The following is a 20,203-nucleotide window of genomic DNA, read 5'->3' on the forward strand; positions in this document are numbered from 1 at the left end:
ATGATAAATTGCAACTATCTTCCCATGGCATTACAATTTTTTCAAAACACTTAGAATACAAACGCTGCCGTGTCCATCTTCTTCCATGTGATTATGCATATCTGCGATTATATCCTTAGAGTCTACTTGTAAAAATAAATGCTATTTTTAAGTTTTGATTTAGAAAAACAATTCTGCTAGGGCAGGCTTTAAGACATTTTGAGCAGTCTATAGTGAAAAAGCATCGTATTTTATTAAGAGTTTATAGAACCTTGGCTCAGGTAAGTTATACTTACTTATTGTAATCTTTCATTTTCTTATAATTTTATTCCTTATTGGTGCCTTCAACTTTTTCTCATTCTCTGGAGGATGAAATTGAAGCCATAAGGGATTTGGGAGACCTGTCCAAGGTCACCCTGCAGGTATCAGCAAAGCTGGAACAAGTACCTGAACTTGCCCCTTGTCCCCTGGTGCCTTTGCTTTTCTTAGGAAGTGGACCAGAAATAGTTCTACCGCCTGGTCACTGCGCCGCGCTGCTGCCTGGGCACCACACTGTCTGCACGACCCTCCAGTTCAGGTTTGCAAAGTGTATTCTTGTCCAGGGGGTTTATTGTGCAGGAGCAAATAAGAAATTGAATACCTGGAATTTCTGAGCTTGGATATCATTAGCGGAGTTGCTTGATTATTGCAGAAATGGTTCTGTTTTCATTTTAAAGCCATGTACGGATACCTGTCTTTTCTTAGTTTGTAACCATACGTTTGGAGCTGGAGTTGGTACGTAGGAAAAACCTACTTTATTTACATAGTCATTCACTACGTTCGAGCGGCTTCCTTTCCTGCCCTAATATTTTTAGATAAAAGCAGGAAGTCTTGTTGTTCCTTTTTCCTGCCTCAGCCTTTATGCTGCGTCGTTTTGTTACTCTGGGTTAAGAAACAGGGTCTTGAAAAGCCAAAGATTCCAGATGAGTGGAGCTGTATTAAAGCTTTGCCTTGGGCCGAAGGCAGGCGTGGGTCAGCCTGGCACTGGGTCCAGCGGTGTTTGCAAAAGGCTCAGAACACTGTGAAAACTGATAATGGACAATATGAGCAAACTTATTTTAATACTGACAAAAATCAGTACTTCAATTAGACACTTCTCTCTAGAGGGAGATGAGTTTTTGGAGACTGCAAGTCGGAAAGGGTGTTAGTAGTGGTCTATCTTCCCCCCAGCCCCCGAATCACAGGCCTCCCTCAACTCTCCATCTCCACAGAGAATTCTCTTAGTTTGGGAGGTTTGCATGATAAGAGGTCGCCAGTCCCTTTTGGACAACAAAACTTTGGCTCCCAACAGGCACTGGGCACCCGTTTACTTGGTACTTACGGTGGGCCAGGAACCGCACCAGGCATTTGCAGGAATGGCAGGATGAGTAAGACAGTAGCCTTCCCTTTCAGATGATACACTCTTTAGAGAGCAGACCTGTCTTTCTGTCTCCTAATCCTGCAGTGCTTGTTCAGAAATCTGAACGGACCATTTCTGTGCTAATAGTCAGGGCAGGGGGTTTGGAATCAGAAGACTTGGGTTTGAATTCTGGCTCTGGTACTGAGCTGTGTGTCACGTGACTCGTCTGTGAGCCCCTGTTCCTTTTTTTTTTTTTAATGTTTTTATTTATTTCTAAGAGAGAGAGAGAGAGACAGCGTGAGCAGGGGAGGATCAGAGAGAGAGGGAGTCACAGACTGAAACAGGCTTCAGGCTCCGAGCTGGCAGTCAGCACAGAGCCTGACGCGGGGCTCGAATCCACGAACCGCGAGATCATGACCTAAGCGAAAGTCGGACGCTTAACCGACTAAGCCACCCAGGCGCCCCTGTGAGCCCCTGTTCCTTGTATGTAAAGCGAGCACACGAGAGAAGGTGTGAAAGATGCCTTCTGATCGTTGCACACATCGAAGTGGCAGATGTTTCTCGATTCTCTGCTTATTGATCAGAATTGTGTTTTCTCACCTGTGGGTCAGAAGAGAAGGTATCCTTTCAGTGCTGCTGAATATTACTGATAATGGAAAAATAAACAGGGGTACACTGCTTTTCTGGACTGGAAACCAAAAACCAGTTTCCAGTGCCAAAAGCCATGTTTGTCTTGAGGCCAAGAATATTTCTACAATGTAGGACTGCTCCAGATCCCATAGAGGATCTCTTGGGTAATCACAGGGTTTTGCTTCAGGCTCAGCCGTTTACAGGGCTAGCTTTGCTACAGTGTAGTTTGCTCACTGTGCTCCATTTCTGCTGTAGTAAAAAAATTCTGGAGGTGGTCTGGTCAGGGCTTAACATGAATCGATTGAACTTGTTCTTCCAGTGTGCAGGCACTGAGCATTTGGAGCAGCGCACCTGTGCCATATAGCCAGGTTCTAGAAAGCCCTGTGACCATGACACCCACACTGGGCCCTGGCTCTTTCCCACCCTGTTGCTTTGGGATGAGCTAGATGGTGGCCTGAGGGCTTTGCCCCTGCCCCCAGCATTCTTAGCCATTATTATGGTAGAGCCAGCTTGCTAAAATGATCTACCTCCTTATTTGGTCTCCCTCATGAGGGAATTTTTTGGAATTTCTACCTCACCTAAGCTATTCTGTAACACTTCAGACTGCATTTCTCTAGGTTACAGAGAACCTGGACCCTCATGCAGAGGGCCAGGGATGTGCCGCCCTACAAGCAGAGGTTCAGAGAATGCTAGCCTGATTGTGCCCTTCCCTGGCCAGAGCCCGTGCGGCTCCCCATTATCAAGTTCAGATTCTTTTTTTTAACCTGTGCTTCATCCCGCTATGTGCCGAGCACCTCTAGTGCTCACACAGTCAGGGACTGATGACCTCTGGACTTTTGACTGTGCAGTTTCCTCATAAGCGCTCTGCCGAGAAGTTCTCCCTGACTTAATCAGCAGAAATAGCACAAGAACGTTGGTGAAGGTAGAGCTGTAAGAAGGAAGGAAGTAACTGTTGGAGGAACTATTTTATGTCTGGAAGTAACGCCCTGAGATTTTTGTGTTCATGGTATTCCAGGAAGAGAGAGAGAGAAGATAGGATGAAGGGTTCAAACTGTCAAGGTCACTAATGCCCAGGGGACAGAGCGGTCCCTGTGGGCTGCTCTGGGACAGCGTTTGCCTTCCTGGGAGCTTCACGGTGGCCCTGAGGACCAGGGTGCTGGGAGAGGGCAGCAGAGAACAGGTGGCCTGTGGGCTCGAGGAACACACTCTGTGGCTGACACAGCCTGTTTCGCTGACCACCTCGGGGTGGGGGTGGCGCTGGGGGGTCTGAGGCGGGCCTCCCCTTGGTGGGCGCCTGAAAGAAATGACCCCTTTATTACAAATAACAGCGCTCCTGGGTCTGATGGTGCTGCTGTCAGGTCGGGTGGGACAAACATGTTTCTGTGATCAGCTCCATGCCTGTTTGGGTCTAGCTTGTTACACCGTAATTTACTAATCCATGGGTCACTGACTTAGAAATACACGAAGATTGATGTAATACAACAATAAGGCCATCATGTCCTAAATGTTTACTCCATACCAGGTGCTGCTCTGAGTACATTATGTGTGTTGACCAGTTTAATCCTTATGAAAATCCTGGGGCTCAGTGTTCCCTTAAAGGTTCACCTTTGGCAAGTGGACAGTTCAACAGTCTGCCCAGGGCCCCCTAGTTCGTGACTGGAGCACCGGATTCACACTCCGTGGCCTGGTTCCTGAGTCCATACTAGACCTTGCTATTTCTGTGTTTTTCATTTTACTTTTTGAGGTGCTTGAAAGGTCATGAATTTTTTGTTTGTCTGTGTTTTGAGACTGTTTTCCTGATCATATTGGTCAGGATTCTGTTGATCTTAGGTAAGATCAGCCCGATCGAGAGTGGCTGCTTGGAGCTGGCTGTGTAGGCAATCAGGGGAAGGGTGGGGCGTGCCAGCTCGGGGGCAGATGGAGTGAGGGCACTCGCCACTTTGCTCACTTGGTGTCCTCTTCCTTTTCTTGGGCTGCTATTTCTGCTCAGCAAGAAACCGTGCGCACTGACGGCTGATGGCATCACATTGCGCAGCCTCATGCATGGAGAGGGTCTGAGCCCCTTTGTCTGATTCTAGTAGGGGAGACCCTGGGAAGGACAGGACGGACCTGGCTTGGCACGCCTGCCGCCAGCAGGTGGCTTCCCTGATGGGCACCACGTTCACTGGATGGGGGTGCGGCTCTGAGAGGAAGGGGCTGATGCTCAGACAGCAATAGCTGCTCCTGCACTGGGGTTCAGTCCAACTCCCCACATGCTCCTCGGCTGAAAAACTAATACCACTTCCATGCGGAAGGAGAGTTCTTGTTCTTAATTCAGATTCCGAGGCAGTTTGTTTTCCGAGTTAGCAGAGAAACTTTCTATTTATTCTTTGTTTGCTGAGAGAAGAATGGATAACAACTTGTGGGAAAATGACAAGTTTTGCAATAGAAAGGGCTTCCAGTGACCTTCTCCCTCCCTCGTGCCGTCTGCGTAAAACTCCGATTCCCTGTTGCTCTTGCTTCTCTTCTTATCCAGTGCTTTCCTTGTTCTGACATGTCCTCCATGCTGTTTTCCCTTCCACTGGTAAGATCATTGCACTCTCTGTTTTCGTGTTTGTTTCCTTGGCTGACTGTAACTCGGGTAAGTCACCCGACCCTGCGGGCCTTCGTTTTCAGACCTGTCGGGGTAGGCTGACCATTGTAGCCCCAAAACAGACAAAAGTCTCAACCTTGATGGAAGCATCTCAGGCATGTAAAATGTAAATAGATGTTCCCAGTCAATTCCTCTAAGGGATGATTCAGGGCCCAGGGCTCCTTCCACCTATGGTTCTGCCATCGTCACCATGTGGTTCCCAGGGTCACCGTGCATGTCTACATGGACAAGCTGGTGGAAGGGGAAGGAGCATGGAGCATGGAGGGGTTCTTAGGTGCCATGCCTGGAGATGGTCCATGTTGGTTTTTCACACTCCATCGGCCACACCCAAGTTCACTGAGTGGGGAAGAACGATCTACCCGTGTGCCTGGTGAGGGGGGTGCTGTGCTTGGACAGTTGGCCAGTCTTACTAAAGAGGTAACATCTATAATCCTTTTCTTCCTCTCTCCCATGTGTAGTAGCTGTGAAGTGTGTGCGGGATTGAGCTCATCCCCATTCCCCGGGTGGCCCTGAACAGCCTCCTTGGTCCCACTACTGGGTCATTGTTAGATACATAACCCAGGCCTAAGTCCTGGGGTTCCTCTGGTCCCAGTTACTAGTTCCCAGCTAGGCATAGGACATAAATGGTCTCCGTCAGACTGTGGAGTGGGTGGGGCCATCTCTCCCTTGCCCGCAACAATGAGGACAAAGCTCCAGAGTGAGAACACGCTCAGAAAGTTGTGGAGTCACAGGGCCTGGGTCCTATTGAACCTCAGCTGAAGCTCACAAGGTCTTATTCTCGACTTTGTGGTTACATGAGTGGTAAACCTCTTGTATAATAATTCGAGGTTAATCTTTACTTGCACCTGAAAGCTTCCTAACTGATACGGCCTGTGAAATGGGAGGGGGGAGCAGGGAGAGAGAAAGGTAGAGTCTGGATCTCTTGAGTTCTCCTCCCTTTCTTTGCTAGTGTGTCTGCGATGGTTTCTTTGAATACCTGAACACCCACACAGGATCGGAATCGATGTTGGCCTAGTTTGACTTTGCAATTTCCTGGAATTAGAGCTGGGACAACTATATTTTTTAACATTCTCATTTTTTCAGTCTTTGGACAATGATTTCTCTTTGGATTGAATGGTATAAAATTTCATTGATGTGTAAATTAGGACATTTATCTGTCTTCCACCACAATGAGCAGCACATAGTTGAGGTACTTTCTTTCCCCGTGTTTTATGTGAGCAGCTTCTCTGAAATTAGCTTTTTCATCAAGAAAGTATATGGAATAGATATACACCTTGTAGAATGTGTTTGGTTTATAGCCGAGTATTCTCTCTATGTTGTATAGGAATTTTTTATTTCTTGACTTGGAATGGTCCAGGCCCTCTGGAATTTGAATGGTCTGTCAAATTTGTTGACTTTATGGTACTTCCATTTTGAAAAAAATGCCATGTGGTCTTCCTGAAAGAACAAGCAAATTCAGTATTTGGGAATTTCTGCCCAAGAAGCTGGTTTACTCAGCCGGAAGCCAGTAGCCCAGCACACACAGTCCTCTTCAAGCTGCGGTGACAAACGTAAACTGGGATAGCCCAGCCTGACTCCTCCTCAGAATATGCAGAACAGCAGAGGGGTGACAAAATGGCATCTTTAGGACACCCTACCTTGCTTTGTTCCACGAGGACTCAAGGCAGCTTAAAGAATACTTAGAGTAAGAGGAGCGGGTGCCTGGGTGGCTCAGCCAGTGAGTGTCCAACTATTTTTTTTTTTTTTTACAAATAGTTTATTGTCAAATTAGTTTCCACATAACACCCAGTGCTCATCCCCACGAGTGCCCTCCTCCATGCCCATCCCCCCCTCCCACCTACATCCATCAGTGCTCAGTTTTTGTCAGCATTCAAGAGTCTCTCATGGTTTGCCTCTCTCCCTTTCCCCCACCATTTCCCCCCTTCTTCTCCCCCTCGTTCCTCAGTTAAGTTCCTCCTAATCCTCCTATACGTGCAAAGATATGGTATCTGTCCTTCTCTGCCTGACTTACTTCGCTCAGCATAACACCCTCAAGGTCCATCCATGTTGCTACACATGGCCAGATTTCATTCTTTCTCATTGCCATGTAGTATTCCATGGTATAGATAAACCACATCTTCTTGATCCATTCGTCCATTGATGGACGGTGAGTGTCCAACTCTTGATCTCAACTCAGGTCATGATCTCATGGTCATGAGATCGAACCCTATGTAGGGCTCCAAGCTGAGCATGGAGCTGTCTTAAGAGTCTCTCTCTCTCTCTTTTCCTCTGTCCCTCCCCACTTGTTTTCTCTTCCTCTCTCTCTCTCTCAAAAAAAAAAATGCTTACAGTAGGATACAAATAAACAGAGAAGGGAATTGGGGCCAAGGGAACACAGTGGGTGGGCCCATCTGTTGTCAGGAGCCAGGTCAGATGTGGCCCCGCACGACACAGAGACTTGCCTGGGTCCCAGGGTTGGGTTCCACGTTACAGTCTGAGCTTCCACAGCCTCAACAAATAGAAGACCCAGAATTCCTTAGGTTAACAGAAGCTAGTGACTCAAGAGTAGTATAGTCCCTCAGCTGACACCTAAAGAAATTACTCTTCTGGCCCCTTCTTAAGGTTCGAGGCTCTCAACACCATCCCTGCAATAAACATGGTGGTGTGAGTCCTGAGTTGGTGGGGGGGGGGGGCAAAGTAAGTGGGCCTGGCCCCCTGGTAATTTGATTCTGGAATTAAAATTCAGTCTGTCTGGAAGGATGTGGTATCCTCAAATTTTAACCTTGGCCAATTGAATTTACATTTATTTAATCAGAAGTGGAGTTCAGTCTTTCACCCAAATGTTTATCAACCTTTGGAGTTTTTCTTTTGTATACTGTTACTTTGGCCACTTAGTCTTAGAGAATTGGAGGGTCTTCACTCTGGATGGGATTTTTCACAAGTTAAGGATGTTATTAATCCATTTGTCACTTGAACAGGTAGCTGCTTTTTTCCCCAGTTTGCCTTCCGGAGTTGCTTACGGTGAATGATTGCAGGGTCGCCCCCGCAGTCGGAGGCGAGAAGTGTGCGGGGAGTGGGAGGTGGGCGTCAGGAAGTGGTCAAAGGAGGGGAGAGCGGTGGGGCCTGTAGAGTAAGCACATGGGCAGCACTTGCCCCGCTGCCGGGCGTGGGAGCCCTTCGTTCTGGGGTGCGTGGGTAGGGCACTGTGGGTCGGAGTGATCTGGACGTGTGGTTCAGCTGAGTGCGGGGGAGGCCAGGGGGGCAGGGTATGGGCCAGGGGCTCGGGCAGGGGCGGGGGGCCTCGGGCAGCAGGGAGGCCCCGGCTGGCGGCCTCGGTGAGAGGGGATGGAGGCCCAGGGCTGAGAGGCGCACAGCGCCCCGTGTGTAGAGTGGCTCAGCCTGGGTCCCTCCGGTGGCAGCGGTGGCGGGCAGTGGTAGTAGTGAAGGCTGCCGAGGACAGCTGCGCGTGAAGACATTACCCGGTTAGAAGTCAGCAGAGCGGTACTGAAAGGGGAGATGGGCTTCCAGCATGTTGGCGATGTTGCTTCCAGATCCGGGAGCTGTGTGTGCAGCGTGTTGTGTTTGTGAAAATTTATCTGTCCGTGACTTACATACTTTTCTCTGTATTTGATAAAATGTAATAAAAAGAGAGTGTGGGCGAGCATACTGTGGTACCAGGCCACCTGCGTTCAAATCGCAGCTCTTGGCCAGTTTATAGCTGTGGGACCTTGGGAAAATTACTCTACCTCTCTTTGCCTCAGATTTCAAATCCTGGAAAATGAGAATTATAATTGCACCTATTTCTTCGGAGTGCTGCGAGGTGTAAATGGGTTGATACGTGTCAAGCACTCTGAATTGTGCGTAACACATGGTAAGCACTCCCGAAGTGTTACCCGCTATTTCTTATTTTTCTTAATAATGGTTATTGTTATGAATGCAAACAGCTAGGAGAAAGAAGTGATAAATTGGGAAGTTTTGGTCCATTCTCCCAGATGAAGGCTGGAGTGTGGCCGTGCAGTGGTGCCTAGGGCAAGGGGCATGGGCCGCAGTTCGTAGTCCCAGTTAAGGTGAAGGAACAGCGAGGTGGTGGTGTTGCCAAATGAACCATGAGGTTGCCCAAGATGATGGTCGGATTTGCGGTGGAGGAGACTGAGCTCGAGGTCAGGATCCTTAATGAATGTGACTGGTCCGTGGCGTTGCTGGGCAATGAGCGTCTCCAGGCCTGCAGTGGAGGGGCTGGCTGGGAGTGACCGTGGGGACATCAGAAGCAGCCTGCCTCTGGCGGGGGGACCTGGCTCCGGGAAGCTGTGGCCTTTGTGAGGCTCTCCTGGGAGTCTTGGTGCTTGTGCAGTTAGTGGCCCGGGAAGGTGTCAGAAGCCAGGTGACATTTGGTGTGTTTGACAATGAAATAATAGGCTAATTGCATCTGTCTTAATGTATCTTCGGAAGTTCATTCTCATTCCATCCATACCTGTCGTGGTCTGCCTGGCTCCCTCTCCCTGCCCTTCTCCTCGAACCTGGGTTAGATTGGTCCCACCACACCCCTCCTCCTCCTCACTGCGAACCCCCCACCCTGATCCCAATTTCGTTAGAGGAAATCGGTCATTTGTCCCTCCCCCACCCCCACCCCCCGGGACTCAGTCCCGTGTGTAATACCTGGACCTCGGTGCTGTGGACACATTCCCATCTTAATCCCGCTGCCGGTCGTGCGTGTCGCTCTTCTGTCCTCTGCTAGTCGCCTGCCAGCACCCTAGTTTCCCCACAGCTGAGGCCTCCTTTGCGTCCTCTCGTTCCTTTGCTGATCCCGGGTTCCAGGGACGAGATTCTGCCACCTGACGTGGCCTTCCTCCCCACGCTGACATGTCCGCCACTGTCCTCAGCCCCCTTCAGCCCGCCCCACCCAGCCCTGCCCTCGCAGGCCCAGCCGGCCGCCTCCTGCTGAGTGTCCCCGCAGTGCTGTCTGCCAGCATTGTTGGCCGGGGCTGCTGTGCTCTTCCTGCCAAAGGGAGCCCCCCTCTCCCCCGTCCCAGCAGCCAGGCACCTACCCCACCTCAGCGAGCCTCGGATGCTGCCCAGCCAACCTCCTCCCAGGCCAGCCTGTCCTTTGTCTTCAGGAGTCCTGTTTTGACAATGGGCACATGGGAGGGACAGGTTTTGAGTCCTGTAAAAAGAAAAAGGAAGGAAGTGTCCTTCACACAATTTCTACCCCCTTTTCCTCGTTCTTCCTGGGGTGTCTCTGTGTTTGTGTATGATGTTTTGTTGCTCGAGGGCGGGGGAGGTTCATGGTGGGGAAGGGAGGGAGGGTTGAAGGGCGGTTTTTGCTTTGCAACCAGGCAGAGATGTCTAAAAAGCCAACCTGGAGGGAGACCGGTCTAGCTTTCTCCTCTCTACCTTTTAATAGAATACGAGTGACGTAAAAACTCCGCCTGTTTTGAAAGTGACTGTTAGAAAGCCATTTGTGGCTGTAGGTGATACAGAGTATTTTATAACCAGACCCACAAAACTGTTCCTGTGTGTCTGTTTCCTGTGACCTGGGAATAGGGATGTTCCAGACCTCTCTCTGTAATGGAATGTATTGTCTTAAGAGCTTACCGATGGTAAAGCTTAGGAATTGGGGGCGATAAACAATAAAATTCACGTAAAGGAGCATACATGGGGATTTCAGGCTGGAGAGGGACTCATTGTTTTTTCATGGCCAGTTTCCATCAGAAGTTTAGATTTTCTCTGGACTGCGGTAGATTATTTTGTCTGTTAGACAAAAACCAGCCAAACAAGAAACAAATGTCATATGCTGTCAGTAACAGTGTAAATTGATAAACTTACTTTGGAAAACTGTCTGATAGTATTTATTAAAGTCGAACATAGGCACGTTGTCTCACCCAGCCTACTCCTCGGTGTATACCCAGCAGAGGGGCATACGTATGTTCACCAAAGTCATGTACTAGAATGTTCACAGCAGTATTACAATAGCTAAAAACGAGCAATAACTCAGAGCCACCAGAAGGAGAATAAATTGTGGCATCGGCATGTAATGGAATATATATTGTGGAATATTCTGTGGCAACAGAAATGGAAGCCGCATCGCTTGCTACATGCGGCAGTTTCACAAGCAAAGTGTTGAGTGAAAGAACACAGACACCAAAGATGCCAGGCTGTATTATCTGATTTATACAGACTTCAGAGTCAGGCAGAGGTGTGGTTGGGGAGTCAGAACGGTGCCGACCTTAGGGGAAGAGGGCGGGATAGTGATTTGCAGAAGGCACAGGGCTTCTAAGTTTGGAAGTGTTCTATTTCTTGACCTGGATGGTAGTTATGTGGGTGGGTTCGTTTTGTGACAGTTCACCAAGCTACATACTTATGATTTATGTCCTTTTCTGTGAGTGTGTTAACTTTCAATCAAAATCTGTAATAAAACCTCAGTATGTATTATAGTTGAGGCAGAGTTTTCATGAATGTGTGTGTCCCTTCTGGTCCGTGGACCTGCCGTGGACTTTGGCCTCCATCTCAAATACTCTTTTGCTCCATTTGCACTCGATTCCTGTCCTTCCTCTGGGTCTCCCCTGAGAGGCCGTTCCCTCCCTTCCCCACACCGGCAGGCCCAGGTCCCCACTTGTGCGTCCTGTTGGAAGCATAGCTCGGATCTCACGCGGTGGTGAGTGTTTGATCGCCCCTCCTCCTGATAGGGAGGCTCCAGGAGGGCTGAGGCTGGGCTGCAGAGACAGCCCGGGGTCTCCAGGGACCACCCCGGGGCCTGCATCCTCTGCTCCTGAATGGGTTGATTGACTTCAAGGGAGGTGGCCTTTTTCTCTACCCCTTTCCAAGTCAGTTTGGGGAAGTGTGGGCTGGAAGGAGCGGTGAACTTGAAGCCCCGCTGAAGTTGCATGGAACATTAGTGACTTTACTAGCCTTAAAGTGTGACCTACAGGAAAACTTCTCAGCAGAGCAGTGTTGGCTAATCGATCGGTGTCCCTTAACCTACTTCTGTGTGGTGTGCCCACTAGTCATGTTCTTGAGAACAAACAGTTTATATACGATGACTTCATTTGTTCTGGCGTTTCTCATGACAATCCTAAGGTCAAGCCTATTTTAAGCCTGAGAAATATGTCCTGGAAGTTAGTTCCAGAGTCCCTATTTCCTTTTTCTTTCCTTAGCATGGAAATCTTGGCTGTCTTCCCCATCCCCCTGTGAACTGTGCTCAGAAACAACTTTGAAAGTAACGTCAATATCCTCTTTGTTGATTTGTTCTGCACTTCAGCCGTTCCTGTTCACCTAGATGTGGGGAAAGAGCACTTTCTCGTTTGCCATTCTAACCTGGCAGAAGGAAGCTGAGAGCCACGCTCGGAGGGACCCAGAAAGAAGGAGAATATAAGACAGTATATTTACATTTAGGCTTTATGTGTTGGCTGATTTTTGTGGGGTGTTTTCCTCTTGAGTAAAGAGGTTGGAGGATGCACTTTGGAGGCAGATGATACGGGTCTGAACCCCAGCCCCGCCGCTCCCTGCCTTTTGACCTTTGGAGAGTCCCATAACCTCTTAAGGCCTTAGCTTTTTGTTTGTAAAAGGGGGGATAGTCGTCAAGATTGGATTAAGTTATGAATATAAAACAATCTGTTCAATGCCTAAAAAGCTGACAACACTGAACAAATAGTTTCCTAAAATGAAAGGTTCTACCTTGTTGTTTGAAAAAGAATGGTTTTAGGGGTGCCTGGGTGGCTCAGTCAGTTAAGCGTCCGACTTTGGGTCAGGTCATGATCTCACGGTTCTTGGTTTTGAGCCCGGTGTCAGGCTCTGTGCTGACAGCGTGGAGCCTGGAGCCGGCTTTGGATTCTGTGTCTCCTTCTCTCAAATATAAATAAACATTAAAAATTTTTAAAATATATATATAAGTGATTACACAATACCCAATACACAATTTACCCCTGGGAACAAGGAAGGACACATGGTAACATGACACCCCCTCCACCCCCCCTTAACTTTGAAAACAACTAAGCAGTAAAAAGAGAAATTTGGAGAACCCGATCCACCATTCACTCTAGTAATCGTTTCCTGAAGAGCAGCCCCGTCCAGACGGCACGGAAATCTGGGATGTGAGTAGGAGCTTAGAGCTCTTGTCATTTTCCTTCCTTCAGCAGTTGCTGGTTGCTCTGCATCAGGCCCCGCTACCTGACGCGCTGTGTTGGGGAGGAAAGGGAAGTGGAGAGGCGAGTGCTGGGGGTGGTGTTTGCGTACAGAACAGAGCGCACACATCGGACAGTAGCAGCTTCGGTCGTGACAGGCCCGAGGGCGAAGTTACAGGGTCACGAGGGCTTTGAGGCGTGGTGGAAAGAACAGCTTTCTGTATCCTGCTTCAGCCACTGTGAAAAGTTGCTCATTTCTCTGACACGTTTCTTGATGTTCTTACTTGCAAAACAGGAGTAATAAATTCTACCTGCTGAAGTTTTTTTGGGGAGAATTGAGATAACCTATGATTCTCTTTTCCTAAGACTGACTGTGAGATATGTGTAAAGGTGTGATTTTTATATTCACTCTTCTGCCCTTCCCATTTGACCTATTGTCTTCTCTCACAGGAACAAAGGGATTGTTTAAAGGATCCTCTGTATTTAGCTGACTTACTATTTTGAAATATTTTATTGTGGAGACTTCACAATACGGGTATAGAAGGATAGAAAACAGTGTTGTATTTGTTGCATAACAAATCACCCCCAAATTCTGTGGCTCAGGAATTTGGGAGCTAATGGGGTTGGTGGTTCTGGTTCATGGTCTTTTGTGAGGTTGCAGCCAGGTGTTGGCTTGGGCTGCCGTCATCCAGAGGCTTAACTGGGCCAGAGGGTTCACTTCCAAGGTGGTTCGCTCACGTGGCTGGCTGAATGAGGTGGTGGGGGCCGGCTCCTCTTGCCGTGGGTGGTCTTCCCAGGGGCTGCTTGAGTATCCTCAGGACATGGTAGCCGATTTTCCCCAGAGAAAGTGACCCTGTATGCTGAGACCGGTTACAATGCCCGTTTTGACTAGTCTGGAAACTTCTTTCTATGTAGTCTGTTCTGCCATATTTTATTGGTTTACATAGATCTGCCCTCATTTAGTTAAGGAGGAGATCACACAAGGTCTTGTGATGATCATTGCATCTTTAATTCATTAATGCAAAAGGCAATACTCTATCATTCCTTTCTCATTTGATAATGAAATACTTTTTTTTTTTAAGTTTATTTAATTTGAAAGAGATCATGCGCATTGGCGTAGGCCATGAGTTAGGGAGAAGCAGAGAGAGAGAGAGAATCCCAAGCAAGCTCCTCCTCGTCAGTGTGGTGCCTGACTCAGGGCTCAAACCCACAAATGAGATCATGACCTGAGCTGAAATCAAGAGTCGGACGCTTAACCAACCCAGCCACCCAGACGCCCCAGTATTGAAATACTTTTTAAAGAGAAATGTCCCCTCTTTAACTAGGAGACAAAGTTTGAATAGTGTTGGTGGGATAAATGCTGGTTTCTTGCCCCTGATTTACCAGTTTCCAGAATGATTTGGTTCTCTAGCAGCCTTCAGTGGGGACAAGTTAAATTTTATTTTTTAAGAGTCCTTGTGAACTCAAGGATTTAACTTATTTGATGGATTTCAGTCTTTTGCACTTAATCTGTTTTGTCATTGGGATACCATCCCCCTGTTAGATAAATAGCATACTAAACATACTCCTCTTTATCTTGCTTTTCTCACTTAACGTAGATCCTTGAGATCACTCTGCAGTTGTATGGACAGGAATTCCTCTTTAAGAATTGAGATATAGTTCATCTACTCACCCCTTTGAAGTGCACAGTTCAGTGTTTTCTTAGCATATTCTCAAAGTTGCACAACCATTCCCACTGTTTGTCTAACCCTAGAACATTACCATCAAAGACACCCTGTCGCCATGAGCAGGCGGTCTCCGCTCCCTCTTGTCCCCACCACAGCCCCAAGCCTCTGCATTCTGTCTCCTTGGGTTTGTCCATTCTGGACGTTTCATTTGAATGGAGTCATGCACTTCTTGGCCTTTTTGCTGGCTGCTTTTTGCTTGGGTTCCTCCACGTTGTAGTCTGACTCGGCTCCTCCTCTCACTTGCAGTGGCATCCTGCCCCACGGCGGGTGCTTCACCACACCTTGCTCCGCCAGCCAGCCCGTGGTGGTGAGCAAGTGGATTGTTTCCCGATTCGCAGTTACATGGCCTGTGCATACATCCTTCTTCTTCTTTTTTTTTTTTTAATTTTTATTTTGCCAGTGTACCCTTTAGGTAGGCTCCTACAAATGGGATTGCTGGGTTCAAGCATAACTGCATATGTAATTTTGCTGGGTGTTGCTGAATTCTTCCCCATAAAGGGGTTGTGCCATTTTGCGTTTTCACAGGCAGTGTGTCAGTCCGCCTCCCCGCTGCTTTGCCTCTTCCGGTCTCACTGTAGTTTGGTTGTATTTCTCGTATAAGGATCGAGACTGAATGGACAGCTCTCTTTTCCCATATTTAAGGGTTATTTACATTCCTTTTTCTGTGAATTATCTGTTCCTGTTCCTCTAGAACATTTCTCCAGAGGCTTGTCTTTTTCTTCCATTTTTGGATGCCCTTTCTCTATTGTAAACATTCTTTTTTCCATCTTCCTTCTACTTTGCTTAAGGTGTCTTGTTATGCAAATGGCAAAATTTTTGTGTAATTCTGACAGTAATTTTTCTTATTGCGTCGGGAGTTTGAGTCACAGTGGGAAAGTTTCCCTCATTCCCAGGTTATTAAATATTTACCCTTGTACACAGTCCTGGTGTGTGAAGACCAGATCCGTTTCCCCTTCATATTGCTGCTCAATTACTCCCAACACCGTTTATTAATAAGTCTGTTTCCCCAACTGTTTTGATATGCTCCCCCTAAATATCATACAAAGTTGGGTCCATTTATGGATTTTCTTCTATTCTTTTCCATTAGTCTCTCTAATTATGTGCCATTGTTACGCTTTTTCAAAGTCTGGTAAGCCTGGCCCTCCCTCATTTCTTTCCCTTTTTCAGGGTTCTTTCGGCTATTCTTATTTTTTGTAATTTTTTTTACAGATGAACTTTATAATCTGCTTGTTTAGCTGTGGAAAAGAAGTCGAAGGTATTTTTATTGGGGTTCTGTTAAATTTATAAATTAGTGCAGAGAGAACTGACCTCTTTATGATGTTGTATATTCCCACCCAAGAATGTGGTATGTCTTTCCATTTATTCAAATTGATTGTGTTTTAGGGGGCAGTGTTCTTAGACCTTTATTCAGAGGTTCTTAGGAAGCTTCTGTTTAAATATTTTATTTTTATTTCACTTTCATAAGTGGAGTTTTCTCTTCCATTGTACTTTCTAACAGAATCTCCCCTTTGTAAATGAGCCTATTGATTTTGATATGTTTATTGTATAACCTTTTAAATCTCTGGTTTGTAATACTTTATCAATTCTTTTGGGTTTTCCAGGTAGTATATTAGTTGTGAATGGAGTTTTACTTCGTCTTTTCCAATACTGAGACCACTAATTGCAGTCTCTTTCTAGTTGCATTGAATAGCATCTCCAGGACAGTGTTAAAAAGTAGAGAAGGTAGTGTTTTGTTTTTATTACAGAGTTCTGTGTTGTTTCTAACTTCGATGGGAAAGTTCTAGTTTTTGTCCATTAATAGTTAGCAGACGTTTATGTGCCATGAAAGGAATAGTGGAAGGAAATTATGCGGAGAAAGCTTTTGTGTTTTGTTTTTCATATGTTTTGCTTTTCAAAGTGTAGGTGAGATACAGTCGACATTTGGTAGTAAATGTGATTGTTTTCTACTCTTAGCTTTGTAGTATAACATTTTCACCATTATATCAGCAGTTGATGAAATTATTTTCAAGTATTTGACAAAGAAAATATTTAATGTATTTAAGTGATCAACGCAGATAACTGTAAGTCTAATTTTGAGAATAGTTTCATAGAAAAATAGCAGAGGGGGTTTGAAAATTGAAATATTAGTCTTCATCATCGTGTGATACTATCATCTCAACACCTAGTTTCAAGGTTTGCTGTGGTGGGGGCGGAAGATCAAAAGATCCTGGGGGGGCTCACACACCATCGGTGAAATGCCTCAGTGACACCTCACTTGAGCTCACAGTCTGTTAGGTAGAACCAGTCGGAGGCCTACAGGTAAAGGCTGGGAAGGGTAGCCCTCCTGTGTGTCAAGAGAGAGGAGAACCAGATACGGGTATGCATTTAAAAGTCCCTGCCACAGTGCAGAACCTCTTTTCATCCTAATTCTTTAAAATTTTCAGTTTCGTCTATGGTTTTTGGCCTCTTTGCGTTTTATTCTCCTTTTACAAAATTTTAAGTTTATTTCCAGAAAATTGTTGCTTTCGTTAAGATTTTAAATATGTTTACAATGTATCTTGAACACACATGGTTTGATGGGCATCTCAAAACGATGACCTTGATGTATGTGTCCATAAAGCTGGCAGTAAGATCTCTCTGGCTGCTCTGGGAAAATGGACTGCAAGGCACAGAAGTAGTGGGGGACTAACTAGACTTCGGCCACTGTCCAGTCGGAGAGGGGTCATCAGTGCGAGTTTAGTGGCAGCGGTAGGCGTGCAGGGATGTGGGCAAGCCTGGGTGCTGTTCTTGGGTGGTGGGGGGGGGGGGGTCTGTCGTGGTGTTCTGTAAAGGAGCCAAGCTGGTAGTCTGTTTCTTGGGGTCTCGGGCAAGATAAGGTATTTATGGCAGATGTAAATCAACGTGCTGATTTCTGAAATGAGAGTATTTGGCTGTTTAAAATCTTTTGTGGTTAATTCACACTCTGGCTTAAACTCTTTATTTCATTGTGGGCCAGTAACATGTGGTCCATGGGCCACGCTGTAAGCAGTGACAACCTCTAGTCTTTCCTTTTTTTTTTTTTGTTTTGTTTTGTTTTAAATCTTTTATTGATTTCTAGGAGAGAGAGAGAGAGACAGCGTGAGCAGGGGAGGGTCAGAGAGAGAGGGAGTCACAGACTGAAACAGGCTCCAAGCTCTGAGCTGACAGTCAGCACAGAGCCAGACGAGGGGCACGAACCCACGAACCGCGAGATCATGACCTAAGCGAAAGTCGGACGCTCACTGACTAAGCCACCCAGACGCCCCTAGTCTTTCCGTTTTGAGACCCGCCAGGATTTTATCTAACCAGGCTCTTACTGTTGGGCATTTAGATGGTAAGCGCCTCACCCCCTGACACCCCTGCCCCAAATCTTTCTTGACATTAGAAATAAGTCTTAGTGCTGTGAAATCTTTATTTATGTAATTATGTGTACACTTTTTATGACTTTGTTTTAGGACAGATACTGGGGAAAAATATTTTGGAACATGTGACAAATTGTGCTCCAGAAAGCTTGTTACCCAGCTAAAGAGACTAATTTTTGCTCTTGTTGAATTTTTTTTCCCAAAAAAAATCTTTGCTAATTTACATGACAAATAGCAAGTCATTACTTGAATACTTACTTGATTACTAGTAAGATTGGATTTTTTCATGTGTATTTTGGAGTTGATATTGTCTTTGCCAACTCTTTACATTCTTTGATCGCTTTATTTTGAGATATAAGTACTCTTTATGAAGGGTATTTACTCTTTGCCCCTATAATGGCAATAATTTTCTTTATTTTTTTTTTAATGTTTTATTTATTTCTGAGAGAGAGAGAGAGAGAGAGAGACAGCATGAGCAGGGGAGGGCCAGAGAGAGAGGGAGACACAGAATCTGAAGCAGGCTCCAGGCTCTGGGCTGTCAGCATGGAGCCCGATGCGGGGCTCAAACCCACGAACCGTGAGATCATGACCTGAGCCAAAATCGGACGCTTAACCGACTGAGCCACCCAGGCGCCCCTAGTTTTCTTTATTTTAAAAGAGGTTTTCAATGGGGCACCTGGGTGGCTCAGTAGGTTAACTGTCCTACTCTTGATCTCAGCGCAGGTCATGGTCTCAGTTTGTGAGTTCAAGCCCCACATTGGGCTCTGCACTGATGGCACGGAGCCAGCCTGGGATTCTGTCTCTCCCTCTCTCACCCACTTGTGCTCACTTCAAAAATAAACTTAAAACAAAAAAGAGATCTTTCCTGTTTTTGCTTCACATAGAAAGTTGTCCTTTTTCCAGAGTCTCGTAGCCGCGTGGTTCCTTGCATGGGGGTGGGCATGGCTCCTGACTTCCTGGTCTAAAGAGGCCGCCCTCTCCAGGAAGCAAGTTGGCCGAGTCCACCATGCTGGGGTGAAGGTTCTGGTGTGAGGAACTTGGGAGTTCAGAGCTCTCGGGTCAGGGAAATTTGCATGGGTGATAGAGGATATTAAGGAATTATTTTTTATTTTGTTAGTTGGAGTGAAATTGTGGTTGAGAAGAAAAGTCTACACATGCACAAGTATTTTGGGGTGAAAATGTTAGAGGGTTGCTTTAAAATACTCTAGCACTCTCTTTGCCGCCTCTCCTGCGAGAAGGAAGACCCTTCTCAGCAGACTGCATTCCAGAGAATGTCGCCATCACTCTGAAGGGACGCACTGGTATTGGGAAGGGCCCTGGAGGAACCCTGCGAAGGGACTTCCGTCACATCGGTGTAGAGTAGAACTTACTCTCCTTGGAAAGAAGAAGTGGCTCCAGTGTGACAAATCATGGGGAAATAGTACAAACAGTAGCCAGTTGTTTTCTGTCTGATGTTTTGAACAGGACATGATCAAGGGCGTTACACGGGGCTTCTGTTCCAAGAGGTCCGGGGATGCTCCCTGCCCCATTAGCGTTGTTATTCAGGACAATGGTTTTCTGGCTGAAATCCAAAATTTCTTGGGTGAAAATACATCCGGAGGGTTTGCATGATGCCAGGTGTTGCTTGTTCAGTGTCTGAAACCCAGGAAGATAAGTTAAATTAATTCTTGAAGGAAATAACAGTGAGCTTGTATCAGACTGAGCTGCTTTGATTCAGCAAGCCACAACAGTTAAAAACAAGGGTATCAGAAATTTTGGGGTGGTGTCTATGTTTCTGAAAAAGGAACAGCTCAGGCTGATGAGTAAGATCTCAGTTGTCCAGCTATAGAACGCAAGATGCCAGATGGTTTTTCAAACTTATTTGTGATTTTATTTATTAATTAAAAATTTTTTCATTGTGCACTTATTTTAAATATATAGGTTGAAAATGGCAAAGCGTAAAATCTCCAACTGCCTCCTGTTTTGTTTTGTTTTCTAAGTTGTAATTTAAATTCTAGTTACTATCAGTGTATTACTAGTTTCAGGGATAGAATTTAGTGATTCAGCACTTAGATACAACACCCAGTGCGCCTCACAACAGGTGCCCTTCTTAATCCCCGTTATTTCTGATCTTTTAAAGATTCATTAAAAGCTGAATTGATTTGGGGCTTTTTCTTTTAAAAAAATCATTTTTAATGTTTTATTTATTTTTGAGAGAGAGAGAGAGTGACCAGGCTAGGGATGGAGGGAGGGGGTGGCGGCGGCAGAGAGAGAGAGAGAGAGGGAGATGCAGAATCCAAAGCATCTCCAGGCCCTGAACTGTCAGCACAGAGCCTGACACAGGGCTCAAACCCTCAACCTGTGAGATCATGACCTGAGCTGAAGTTGGACACTTAACCAACTGAGCCACCCAGGCATGGGGC

At 46.4% G+C, this 20,203-nt stretch overlaps 1 protein-coding gene and 1 pseudogene across 2 annotated transcripts in view; both read left to right on the forward strand.

The window, feature by feature from the left end:
• PDE8A (phosphodiesterase 8A) overlaps positions 1-20,203 on the forward strand; it is a 168,567-nt gene that overhangs the window by 34,767 nt on the left and 113,597 nt on the right. The window lies entirely within an intron of this gene.
• LOC120248940 lies at positions 8,705-19,607 on the forward strand (annotated as a pseudogene).

The sequence above is a fragment of the Hyaena hyaena genome, unplaced genomic scaffold (genome assembly GCF_003009895.1).
Source record: "Hyaena hyaena isolate Hyena2069 unplaced genomic scaffold, ASM300989v1 scaffold_13, whole genome shotgun sequence".
Classification (NCBI taxonomy): domain Eukaryota; kingdom Metazoa; phylum Chordata; class Mammalia; order Carnivora; family Hyaenidae; genus Hyaena; species Hyaena hyaena.